Below are 11,242 nucleotides of genomic sequence, written 5' to 3' on the forward strand. Positions count from 1 at the left end.
ACCGGTGGATCCTTGAGTACTAATAAGATTACTAATGCAACAACGCCCAACATCAGTAGGGCAAAGCTCTCAGTAGGGTAAATTTTATTCTCTTTTGGGAATATTGTATTTATGTTAATGCATTGGACAGACATTTTAGCAAAATGTGTATTCGAATTGCAATATTTAATTAACATTTGACCCTTATTTTCATACTTAGCCTTTTGTTTATAAAAAATATAGATTCTTGTTCTTTTTCATATAAAACACAACAATGGTATTATTTAAACAAGCTGTGATTAAAAGGCTTATTATTGTTAAAATCAACATATTTTTAGAAAGTTAACATCAGGACTGATGCTGATGTCAAGAAACCTGCTTGTGTTTGCGTGTGTGTGTGAGAATGTGGGTGGGGGAGGTTGAAGTTCAGATTGTTGCCGTGGTAAATACATGGCTTGACCTCATTATTTCTTTGCAAATCATTAAGAGAAATTAATTACATCCTTTGGTCTTTCTCTCCTGCTCTTTCCTCTCCCACTCAGACATTGAATGTGACCTTGGAGATTTCCAATATGATTAGATTAACAAGTGTTTAATAAACCACTGAAGTTGGGTTCTTAAAACAAAAATCTCTTTTTCTTTCTCAAAAGATTTGATCTTGGTTCAAACGAAATTATTAAGGGATTTACAATGTTTTGTTAAACAAATCCTATGTAAAAAAAAGCATCACAGAAATACTTGACCAACTAGAAACACTTAGATATAACTTTCATAAGTAAACCTTAAAGAGCAGCTATTTTACCCCTTTTTATTATTTTAGACAGGTATTTTGTGTCTCCAGAGTGTGTCTGTAAAGAGTTTCAGCTCAAAACACCCATCAGGTTGTTTACTATACCTTTCAAAATATTGAATTGTCTGCTCTGAACAACCATGTAGCTTTTTTGTTATCTGTGCCTTTAATGCTAGATCTTTCTGCCCACCATTCCCATCCTATCAGAGTGTGCCTCAATCTCCATCTCGGCTGTGTCCGATAAATGAAGTATAAAGAAAGTACATGGGGGTGGGACTATAAGTACATGAAGTAAGCAGATCTCACGTAACGTTTATGAAAAATACTACAGTAAGAACTTTCCCAATGATTATTTGATGTATTTGTTGTGGTTAATTCAAGCCTTTTGATGAGTCATACACAATGTCATTACAAAGATCAGACACACACACACACAGCACATGTGTTTAAATTTGCACTGTTTTGCTCAGCAAATGTGACAGGATACACATTAATATCCACTGCTGTATGGATATTCTAAAATAAACCTGATTTAACGTCCACAAACCGGGATTGAAGCGTCTTCTTTTATAATTGTACTGACATGCATCCGTTGTGTTAAAGATGGTAAAATCGATGTAGTTAATTACAAAGATGCACTGATTTAAAAATGTGTCACTTAAGTGATGATGATGATGATGATGATGATGATGATGATGATGATGGTGGTGAAAAATTAGACAAAAAATTGGACCTGCACCCCCCAAGACTTGACTAATGCAAATCTCTTTATGTGGGTATTAGTTAAAACGCCCTGAATAGATCGTTATTAGCACAAAAAAAGTGGCTGCAAGACTTCTGACAGGGACTCGCAAGTACGAGCACATATCCCTAGTTCTTTCCTCTCTGGGCTGGCTGCCTGTTAGGTCACGGTTTGATTTTAAACTATTAATCTTTGTTTTTAAACCCTTAAACGATCTGGCACCACCTTACTTTTCAGACCTGCTACATGTATATAATCCTGGTAGGTCACTGAGGTCTTCTGATGAATTTATTCTTTCTGTACCAAGGTCCCGGTGTAAGCGAAGTAATAATAATAATTCATTTTATTTGTAAATGGCGCCTTTTTAGACACCCAAGGTCACCTTACAATAAGCATCAGCAGACATGCTACACAAATTAAACATTACTAAAAACAATCATTGACCAAACAAGTTAAAACACAATAGCGAATATAAAAGAACATAATAAAAACATGATTAAAAAAATTGTTAAGTAAAAGCCAGCTTAAAAAGATGGATCTTTAGACGTGATTTTAAAATTGTGAAGACTACACAAATTATTCAAAGATAATTCTTTGGATTTACTAAATTTTTTACATTAAGTGGTTGTAAACAATTTATTTGGGCTGAATTTATACAAAGAAATTAAGTTGAACATTATTAAATTTGTTTGTTTAAATTCAACACAAATAAATTGTTTGCAACAGTTTTGTAAGCAACACTTTTTTTCAGTGTTGGGATCGCGCTTTTGCTGTTATCGCCCCAAAACTCTGGTTTTAAAAAGCGTTTAAAACTCCATCTTTATTCCTTAGTATTTGAGCCTTTTTAATGTTGAGGGGTTTGCCTTATGTGTTAATTGTTATGTATTTGATGGAGATTTTTTTTTAGTATTGATTGTGTTCAGCACTTTGGGCAACGTTGTGATGTAAAAAATGTGCTATATAAATAATCTAACTAACTAACTAACTAACTAACTAACTAACTAACTAACTAACTAACTAGTGTAAACAGGGCCTTAGACAAGCCTCTTCCCTTACTGTTTTTAAAACTCTTCTTAAAACCCACTTGTTCAATTTGGCTATTAGCACAGTGTGAGATGTTAACATTTTATGTTTATTTATTTGTATTTTAAAGTATGTGCTACACTTTGTTTTAGTCTCTATTGTCAGCACTTTGGTCAACGGTGTTGTTTTTAAGTGCATTATAAATAAAATTGAATTGAATTAAGCCTGTGGAGACTCAACAGGTTTCCTTGGGACAGGGAGGAGGAAATTCAGAGTGTCTCGCTATCTTGTCCTTCGGGGAAAGTTGTTTGTCTCCAGAAGCGTTCTTGTCCGAGGAGTGTCAGGGGGAAGCTAAAAGAGAAATTGGTTTTCAAATTTGGGTCAATATCTGCCAATTTCGCAGATATCTAATGTCTATCACTGTTTTCCAGCTCTTGCAATGCCGCTAGTTTCTCTGCGATGTTTCTAATTATGCCAGGGTCACACTTTACAATAAGGTTCATTAGTTAATGTTACTTAATGCATTTACTAACATGAACAAACAAAGAACAATACATTTACTGCTGTATTTATTCATGTTAGTAAATGTTAGTTAATTAAAATACAGTAGTTCATTGTGAGTTCATGTTAACTCACAGTGCATTAACTAATGTTAACAAGCATGAGTTTGGATGTTAATAATGCAATAGTAAGTGTTCAATTATGATTAATAAATGTTGTACATGTGTTGTTCATGATTAGTTCATGTTAGTAAATGCATTAACTAATGAACCTTGTTGTAAAGTGTTACCGTTGTCAGCATATGACTTGCTGTATTTTCATCTTCATTGTAAAACATTTATCCATTTTTCATGTGCCCGGTTTAACACTTGTAATGTTTCTAAAAGATAATAACACCAAAAAGTAAAGAAAAAAAAGCTGAATGAGCAGGTCTTTGTTAAATTACAGGCATGTATTATTGGCAACACTGGAATCAGTCTCAAAGGAAACAATGGCAGCTCAAGTGTGAGAGCGTGAGGTTAAAGAAACTTCGACTCTTATCTGAAAGCCACACACGTCTTCTTTCCAGACTGTGTGCTACTCGTTCATGCATTTCAAATGAAAAGCTCCTAAATTCACCTGATTACCTGAGTGTTCCTGCACGCTGACGCCATCAGCGCTTGACATTTCAATTACTGCACTGGTGGAAATCATAATCAATTAAAGATGCATTTTAATGAGCTGCCGAAGCACCTGAGCTCAAATGCAAAAACAAAACCTGAGATTTACCAGAGATTACATGAGCATCTCCTCCGAGCACAACAGCTGCTTTACTGTCAGATGTAATCACCATTTTGCAATCCCATTTCCGCCAGTTCTGATTCCTGAGATATGAGGGAAAAGTGGTTTCACCTGCCTGACGTTTTGAGAAATTAAAAAAACATTTCCACTTTAAAGTCGGCTTTAAATTGAAGTTGAAATTTTCCTTCTTTTTTTTTTTTTTTTTACCATATTGTGATGTACATGAGGACAGTGCATGATTTTATCCTTTGGTAACCGATTGGATCATTAGAAGATGGGAGTTTGTAACAAAATGATGGAAGAGTGATGAATGGATAAAAGCAGGGTAGAAACTGACACCGCTTTAAAGGACTAATAGCTGCACCCTAAAACACCAATAGCCCCTCCCTAAAGGACTGATAGACCCGCTCTGAAGCACATATAGCCCCTCCCTAAAGCACTGATAGCCCCGCCCTGAATGCCTGATAGCCCTTCCCTGAACCACTGATAGCCCCACCCAAAAGCACTGATAGCTCCACCCTAAAATACGTTTAATCCCACACTAAAATACTAAAAGCCAGACCCTAAAGAACTAATAGCTCCATACTAAGACTGATAGCCCCACCCTACTTGACTAATAGCTCCACCCTAAATGACTGATAGACCCCCTCCAAAGGACTAAAAGCTCAACCTTAAAGCAGTGATAGCCCAACCTTAAATGACTGATAGCTCTGCCCAAAATTATTGATAGTCCCACCCTAAAGGACTTATAGCCCCACCCTAAATGACTGAAAGTCCCACCCTAAAGGACTGATAGCCTTACACTAAAGGAGTGATAGCTACACCCTAAAATACTCATAGCCCCACCCTACATGACTGATAGTTCCAACCCTAAATGACTGATAGCTCCACCCTAAAATGCTGATAACCCCGCCCTAAATGACTGATAGCCCCACCCTAAATTACTGATAGTTCAACCCTAAATGACTGATAGTTCAACCCTAAATGACTGATAGTTCCACCCTAAATGACTGATAGTTCCACCCTAAAATACTGATAGCCCCACCCTAAATGACTGATTGTTCCACCCTAAAATACTGATAGCCCCACCCTAAAGGAATGAAAGCTCCTACCTAAACCACTGAAAGCCCTGCCCTAAAGGACTAATTATTCCACTTAAAATTACTGATACCCCTGCTCTAAAAGACTGAAAGCTCCACCTTAAATAACTGATAGTCCCACTCTAAAAGACTGATAGCTAACTGATAACCACTGATAGCCCAGCTCTAAAGGACTACGCTTTACCTTAAATGACTGATAGCTCTATCCTAAAGCACTGATAGCCCAACCCTAAATGACTGATAGCCTCGCCCTAAATGACTGATAGCCTTGCCCTAAATGACTAATAGCCTCACCCTAAATGACTTATAGCCCTGCCCAAAATGACTGATTGCCCCGCCCTAAATGACTGATTGCCCCTAAAGCACTAATAGTCCTATCCTAAAGGACTAATATCCACCTCTTAAAGCACTGATAGCCCAACCCTAAATGATTAATAGCCCCGCCCTAAGTAACTGATTGCCCTGCCCTAAATGACTGATAGTCCCATCCTAAATAGCTGATGACTTTACACTAAAGCACTGATAGCCCCTAAAGCACTGCAGTCCCTTCCTAAAGGACTGATAGCCACCTCTTAAAGTACTTATAGCCCCGCCCTAAATCTCTGATAGCCCCACCCTAAATGACTTATAGTACCACCCTAAATGATTGATAACTCCACCCTAAATCTCTGATAGCCCCGCCCTAAATGAATGATAGTCCCATCCTAAATGACTTATAGCTCCACGCGAAATCTCTGATAACCCCGCCCCAAAACACTGATAGTCCCACCCTAAATGACTAATAGTCCGACCCTAAGTAGCTGATAACTCTACCCTTAAGCACTGATAGCCCCTAAAGCACTGATAGTCCCATCCTAAAAGACTGATAGCCCCGCCTTAAATATATGATAGCTCCACCCTAAATGACTAATAGTTACACCCTAAATGACTGATGGCCCCGCCCTAAATGACTGATAGCCCTACCCTAAATGACTGATAATCCCTCCCTAAATGACTAATAGCCCCACCCTGAATGATTGATAGTCCCACCCTAAATGACTAATAGCCCCACTCTAAATTACTGATAATCCCTCCCTAAATGACTGATGGCCTCTCCCTAAATGACTGATAGCCCCGCCCTGATTGACTGATAGTCCCGCCCTAAATGATTGATAGTCCCACCCTAAATGACTAATAGCCCCGCCCTAAACAACTGATAGTCCCACCCTAAACAACTGATAGTCCCACCCTAAATGACTGATAGTCCCACCCTAAAGACGTTTCATGTGACCAATATTGAAGAAAAGTCATTTTGTGGAAGGAGGGAAGGTTATGGGATGTGATAAATACATAGCAAAAGGGGCAAAACCTGCCGGAACTACTACTTAAAATAACAGCACACATTAGAATCTTCATCAGCCAATCAGTCTCTACAGATATATCCAACTTTTAATCAGTGAGAGCTGGAAGAGATGTTCACTGCTGTCAAGTTTTTGCTTCAAATCAGTCACTAATGAGGCATCATCTGAGTTAGGAAGACAGTGATTTGGAGCAGATCTAATAGGAAGAGTGACATATAAGCTGTTGGTGACAGACGATGCTGAATGCAGGAGACAGGATAAAGAGGTTCAAGGACGTTCAAGGTTATGCTTGATTAGTTGTGCCGCCGGTGTGTGTGTGTGTTTGTGCATACGCTGCTCAGCCTGTGGCGTATTATCTCTCAGGGGAGATATGTATACATTACGTAATAACGTCCTTCCCCACAGAGACACGCTAATGTTTTGATAATGAAAGAATTAGAGTGTAAAACCATAGTGAATATGTTGAGGTCAGATTAGATGTTGAGGTGATGTTGGTCCTGCACAGGTTTTATAAATGCAAAGGGATAGAAATGCATGCATTTTTTTGGGGGTAATTTTTATCAGTTTGAGTTCTTCAATAAAACTTACAAATTTTTAAACAACAAAAAAACTAAAAAATGAACAAAAATTCAACTAATTTATTAAAGATTTTTGTCATAGACACACAAAAACTAATAAATGTTAAAATATTTATATTTTAATAAAAAAAATGTGTATTTTATCCATTTGAACTCTTAAATTAAACAATTATTTAAAGAAAAACAAAATAACTTACTAAAATATATTTAATAATTTATAGATTAGGATTTATGTTTATGGTTTGCTTTGTTTTTTATAGAAATAAATGTTGAAATATTTATATTTGAAAACAAATTTCTGTCATTTTATTAATGGGTATATGCAAACAGACTTTTAAATTCGGTCTGCCAGTCATACTCAAGTAAAAGTACCATTACTCGCCTAAAAATGTAGTGTTGGTAGAGTAAAAGTATCTATGGTAAATATTACTCAAACTATGAGTAAAATTAGCCCTTTCGAAAGTACTCAAGAGCAGTGAATATTACGCTCTGAAAAGCTGATGTGTTCACATGTAATTTGTAGATGTGTGTAAACGTAATATTCTGTAGTGCATTTAGTTTTTGCCCAGCAGGCACACAACATCATAAGACTTTAATATAGGGTTAGAGTTGGGTCGTGACTTTAGGTGACCAAAATTCAATATCAACGTCAAATGACCATAATATTTGGTTGATTTTAGGTTGTTAGAAAGTCACCAAAATCCAATGTCAAGCCAACATCTTAAACCAACGTCATATTGACGTCAAACACTGACATTTATTCATCAGGTATGGCAACCAAAATCCAACATCTGATAGACGTCAACACATCTTCAAGCTGTAACATCATTAGGCATTGATATTGGGTTGGTTTTAGGTTGGACGTTGAATATTGACGTTGGCCTAATATTGAGTTCTCAACCCCGATTTTCATCTCCAAATAAAATGCAACGTCCATATCGTTGGGGTACAATGTCAGTCTGACATCATGTTCACGTCCTTTGCCTGCTGGGTGTTTAAGGCCATTTCAATCATCATACAGTAAACATCCGTCATCTTTTCATCGGTGACATGCATCTAAACAGTCTCTGGGTCAGTGTAAAGATTTTAGACATCTTCTTGGACAATTTTGATGCCTCTGAACAGTTTGCTGCAATTTTAAATCGCCCATGTCTTGAGGCAGTTCATTATGATGGGATTTACCTTCTATGTACGATTCGATTGGACAGGACTGATTTTTCCAAAACCTTAATAGACAGTTTAATTTAATCGGTTTAAATTCTTAATTAAACACAACATTATATAAACACAAAAGCCACAAATAAGGTTTATTTAGCTATACTAACACTGGCTTGCTATCTTTTAGATAGTTTTATAGTTTATTTTACATTTTAATTAATTAATCAATTATTTGCATACTCAAATTATCACTAAAACTACTACTAATAATAATTATAATAATAAATAATTTAATAAGTTATTGTATAAATAAATGAGCGACACGGTGGGTTGAGTTTAGCCTCTAAAAAGCTTCTTAGCATGAATTTGACGTGGATTGCTGTAGCAAAGTAATTGACGACTCAGATGAGGGTGGCACGGTGGCTCAGTGGTTAGCACTGTTGCCTTACAGCAAGAAGGACACTGTTTTGAATCCCGGTTGGGTCAGTTGGCATTTCTGTGTGGAGTTTGCATGTTCTCCATTTGTTGGTGTGGGTTTCCTCCTAGTGCTCCTGTTTCCCCTACAGTCCAAACAAATGCTCTATAGGTGAATCGAGTAAACTAAATTGGCCTTAGTGTATGTGTGTATGTCCTGATCCTCCCGATTGGGGGTTGAGCGTTGGGCTAACAATTCACCTCATAAAAACTAGATGTTACAAAACCCCAAGATGATGCGGCTAAATATCAACTTGGATGTTTTAAAAAATGGTCCTGGGAGTAAGTATAAATGAATGAGTGTCTTTTGTTACTGATTTAAAGTCAATTTGCCAAGAGAAAAACCTACTTCATAATTTACCAATCCAAACAATTATTCTATTGTCATATTTTATTCAGTGGATTGATGCAATTGATGTGCACAACCACAAACTACTGTTTGAACCCTTAAATAATAATTTCTGAAGTTATACATCTTAGTAGAATATAAGGAACATGGAAATACATTTGAAATAAATTTGTCAGTGTGGCGAGGGGGCGTGGCCGAGAGCCGTGGGAACGGAGTGAGGCCACCGCGTAAGTGGATACACCTGCGGTGCGCACCTGCCTCGGATCCCACGGAAGGAGCTCTGGACGATAAAAGGAGAAATGATGGACTGTAATGAAGTTTACGGCCCTTTGGCCGCCGGGAAGAAGGAGGCGGAGAACCGACGGAGCTTTAAAATATTAATTTATAACAGTGACGGCAGCTCCTCACGGAGACTGCCGTCTAAACCCAAACAAACGGACGGCAGCTCTTCACGGAGACTGCCGTCAAACTGAAAGCAAAAGTAATATATGTCCGGGCCCGGTCCTCTCTCGGCTTACTCTGCCATCGTTCCTCCTTTTATCGTCCAGAGCTCCTTCCGTGGGATCTGAGGCAGGTGTGCACCGCAGGTGTATCCACTTATGCGGTGGCCTCACTCCGTTCCCACGGCTCTCGGCCACGCCCCCTCGCCACAGTCAGTAATAATTGTTTCTTCATCTATTTAAAATTTTTATTTGTTTGCAGTGAGTGATCTAGATGAGATGTCAAGATAAGATGGATTTGTTCGCAATGAAAATGCAAAAAAAATGGACTAAGAATATCTGGAGTGTGTCCTTTCATCTGTAAGTGTGCGCGTGTGCGTTTGATTATGCAATCCTGATTTCAGTCCGATAAGAACAAGGCAGCCCTCAAACCTCTACCCAATTACATTTGCACAGAGTTTCAAAAGGCAAATGTTTCACGCATGGATCTTCAGCGCTTTGATAGGTTTCCCCTTTGAATGAGGTATAACATGCATTGGCTCTGGCCTCAGTTAACACTGTTTAGCCGGCTGGAAAATTAACAATACTGGTCTGAGACTTCGGCTGCTGGGTTGTTGTTGGCACTGAGCTGCTCTTCTGAAAACCAGTTTCCACTTTCACTCAGCTCTTGAGCAGCACTAGGATGTGTCCTCAAAAAGCAACCTGCATGCTTTTATAAAAGTGATCAGAGATACTTCGTGCATCTGATCTTTTTTAAACTGAAGCATATCATATTATTTGTAGTTTTGAAGAGGACAGATGTCAGACTGTAGCTGAAGTGGAAAAAAGTTCAAAAAGATCAATTCAACTAATGTTTTGTGTTTTTGTTTATGAAAATAATCAGGGCAACACAGTAGCTAAGTGGTTAGCACTGTCACCTTACAGCAAGAAGGTCACTGGTTCCAGTCCCAGCTAGGCTAGTTGGTAATTCTGTCTGGAGTTTGCATGTTCTCCCCTTGTTGGTGTGGGTTTCATCCGGGTGCTCCCGTTTCCCCCAGATATGACTGTGGACACACTATACCTACACACAGTTCTGTCCAAATAGCTTATAAAAGATTAATTTTATCATAGGTGTCCTTTAAAATTAAACTTTATTATAAAATATACAGTGCATCTGGAAAGTATTCATAGCGCTTCACTTTTTCCACATTTGTTTATGTTACAGCATTATTCCAAAATGCATTAAATTAATTTATTTCCTCAACATTTTACACACAATACCTCATAATGACAATGTGAGAAAATTGTTTTTGAAATTGTTGCAAATGTATTTAAAATAAAAAAGCTGAAAAATCACTTGTACGGAAGTATTCACAGTCTTTGCTCAATACTATGTTGATGCACCTTTGGCAGCAATAACAGCCTCAAGTCTTTTTGAATATGATGACACAAGCTTGGCACACCTGTCTTTGGGAATTTTTGTGCATTCTTCTTTGCAGTACCTCTCAAGCTCTATCAGGATGGATGGGAAGCGACAGTGTACACCAATTTTCAGATCTCTCCAGAGATGTTCTATAGGATTTAAGTCTGGGCTCTGGCTGAGCACCTCAAGGACATTCACCGAGCGTTGGGTCATTGTTCCGCTGGATGAACCGTTGCCCCAGTCTGAGGTCAAGAGCACTCCGAAGCAGGTTTTCGTTGAGGATGTCTCTGTATATTGCTGCATTCATCTTTCCCTCTGTCCTGACTAGTCTTCCAGTTTCTGCTGCTGAAAAACCTCCCCACTGTATGATGCTGTCACCACCATGCTGCACTGTTGGGATGATTAGCAAGGTGATGAGTGGTGTCTGGTTTTCTCCAAACGTAATGCCTGGCATTCACTCCGAGGAGTTCAGTTTAAGTCTCATCAGATCAGAGAATTTAGTTTCTTATAGTCTGAGAGTTCTTCAGATGCCTTTTGGCAAATCTCAGGCGGGGAGTGTCTTCCGTCTGGCCACTCTACCATACAG

Source organism: Danio rerio, chromosome 7 (assembly GCF_049306965.1).
Source record: "Danio rerio strain Tuebingen ecotype United States chromosome 7, GRCz12tu, whole genome shotgun sequence".
Classification (NCBI taxonomy): domain Eukaryota; kingdom Metazoa; phylum Chordata; class Actinopteri; order Cypriniformes; family Danionidae; genus Danio; species Danio rerio.